Consider the following 2,500-nt stretch of genomic DNA (forward strand, 5'->3'; position numbering starts at 1 on the left):
TTTTTCCTTCAACCACATTTACGGACGCATTTTGCCCTCGGACATGGCTATAACAGGAGCTGAAAAGAAAAGATAAGAAAAGATAAGAGATGAAATGAAATGAAATGAAATGAACTGAAATGAACTGAAATGAACTGAAATGGAATGGATATACAGCCCCGGATTATTTTTTCTTGATGCAGAGAGCTCGTCTATAACGTATAATTTGCAATATACGGCATATAATCTTGTACATTAAACCAAATTAAGGAAAGACAGATTGGGTAACGTTGCACAAAATATTTTTGTCTCCAACCAGATGAAGCGCTCGGAGTAAAGTTTGGCAACTGGATGACGCTGTGACTGCAGGGTTGGGCTCACAAGATTGAGGGAAGTGAGATAGGTACCCACACCAGGCTATGCATATGTGCAAAGTGGGAAGCAAAACCTAGTGCTACGACGAGGATGGGATTCCAACCCACGCGTGTTGCACTTTCTTGCGGCTATAACACCATGACTGCAGGAGAAGGATTTTAAGAGCGCTATAAAGGCGTGGTTGCAACCAGGCACTATTGTGTTAGTTCGCTAACACATATACTAAAATTGGAACGATACAGAGAAGATTAGCATGGCCCCTGCGCAAGGATGATACGCAAATTCGTGAAGCGTTCCTTATATTATCATGCCGCTGCATTGTCAGCAAAATCAAGGTTTTCATGGTCGGGGCTCTTGTCTGCGTCGGAAAGGGCAAAGCTAAGCACTCACACCGTCAGGATGGCCGAGCGGTCTAAGGCGCTGCGTTCAGGTCGCAGTCTCCCCTGGAGGCGTGGGTTCTAATTCCACTTCTGATAGCAAACTTTAGGCATAATCTTGTGCATTTAGATAATGAATGAAACATTGCACATAGGCACGCCAAAGTCTTCTCAAAAGCTCTGCTGCATTAGCCGGGAATCGAACCCAGGCCTCCTGCATGGCAAGCAGGAATTCTACCACTGAACCACCAATGCACACATAGAGCATTTGTTCGGCCATTTTTTTTTTTTTTTTGGATGAGATGAGATGAGATGAAAAGAAAAGAGATTGAGGAAAGTGAGATAAGGTACCCACACCAGGCAATGCACATGTGGGCCTCCTGCATGATACCACTGAACCACCAATGCGCACAAGGCGCATTTGTATGGCCATCTATTTTTTATTTTTTTTCCTTCAACCACATTTACGGACGCATTTTGCCCTCGGACATGGCTATAACAGGAGCTGAAAAGAAAAGATAAGAAAAGATAAGAGATGAAATGAAATGAAATGAAATGAACTGAAATGAACTGAAATGAACTGAAATGGAATGGATATACAGCCCCGGATTATTTTTTCTTGATGCAGAGAGCTCGTCTATAACGTATAATTTGCAATATACGGCATATAATCTTGTACATTAAACCAAATTAAGGAAAGACAGATTGGGTAACGTTGCACAAAATATTTTTGTCTCCAACCAGATGAAGCGCTCGGAGTAAAGTTTGGCAACTGGATGACGCTGTGACTGCAGGGTTGGGCTCACAAGATTGAGGGAAGTGAGATAGGTACCCACACCAGGCTATGCATATGTGCAAAGTGGGAAGCAAAACCTAGTGCTACGACGAGGATGGGATTCCAACCCACGCGTGTTGCACTTTCTTGCGGCTATAACACCATGACTGCAGGAGAAGGATTTTAAGAGCGCTATAAAGGCGTGGTTGCAACCAGGCACTATTGTGTTAGTTCGCTAACACATATACTAAAATTGGAACGATACAGAGAAGATTAGCATGGCCCCTGCGCAAGGATGATACGCAAATTCGTGAAGCGTTCCTTATATTATCATGCCGCTGCATTGTCAGCAAAATCAAGGTTTTCATGGTCGGGGCTCTTGTCTGCGTCGGAAAGGGCAAAGCTAAGCACTCACACCGTCAGGATGGCCGAGCGGTCTAAGGCGCTGCGTTCAGGTCGCAGTCTCCCCTGGAGGCGTGGGTTCTAATTCCACTTCTGATAGCAAACTTTAGGCATAATCTTGTGCATTTAGATAATGAATGAAACATTGCACATAGGCACGCCAAAGTCTTCTCAAAAGCTCTGCTGCATTAGCCGGGAATCGAACCCAGGCCTCCTGCATGGCAAGCAGGAATTCTACCACTGAACCACCAATGCACACATAGAGCATTTGTTCGGCCATTTTTTTTTTTTTTTGGATGAGATGAGATGAGATGAAAAGAAAAGAGATTGAGGAAAGTGAGATAAGGTACCCACACCAGGCAATGCACATGTGGGCCTCCTGCATGATACCACTGAACCACCAATGCGCACAAGGCGCATTTGTATGGCCATCTATTTTTTATTTTTTTTCCTTCAACCACATTTACGGACGCATTTTGCCCTCGGACATGGCTATAACAGGAGCTGAAAAGAAAAGATAAGAAAAGATAAGAGATGAAATGAAATGAAATGAAATGAACTGAAATGAACTGAAATGAACTGAAATGGAATG

At 43.6% G+C, this 2,500-nt stretch overlaps 4 non-coding genes across 4 annotated transcripts; 2 read left to right on the top strand and 2 right to left on the bottom strand.

Moving 5' to 3' along the window:
- The first annotated feature begins 553 nt into the window (after positions 1–553).
- LOC140378595 (U6 spliceosomal RNA) lies at positions 554–659 on the top strand. The gene has a single exon (XR_011930430.1). It is a non-coding gene; the product is annotated as a U6 spliceosomal RNA (small nuclear RNA).
- A 256-nt stretch (positions 660–915) lies between these two features.
- trnag-gcc (transfer RNA glycine (anticodon GCC)) lies at positions 916–986 on the bottom strand. Its single transcript has one exon. It is a non-coding gene; the product is annotated as a tRNA-Gly (tRNA).
- Positions 987–1,730: 744 nt separating this feature from the next.
- Positions 1,731–1,836, top strand: LOC140378597 (U6 spliceosomal RNA). Its single transcript, XR_011930432.1, has one exon. It is a non-coding gene; the product is annotated as a U6 spliceosomal RNA (small nuclear RNA).
- A 256-nt stretch (positions 1,837–2,092) lies between these two features.
- trnag-gcc (transfer RNA glycine (anticodon GCC)) lies at positions 2,093–2,163 on the bottom strand. Its single transcript has one exon. It is a non-coding gene; the product is annotated as a tRNA-Gly (tRNA).
- Between the last annotated feature and the right edge of the window lie 337 nt (positions 2,164–2,500).

The sequence above is a fragment of the Eucyclogobius newberryi genome, unplaced genomic scaffold, assembly GCF_026437365.1.
Source record: "Eucyclogobius newberryi isolate DKJ021-1_F unplaced genomic scaffold, fEucNew1.0.hap1 SCAF_4, whole genome shotgun sequence".
NCBI lineage: Eukaryota > Metazoa > Chordata > Actinopteri > Gobiiformes > Gobiidae > Eucyclogobius > Eucyclogobius newberryi.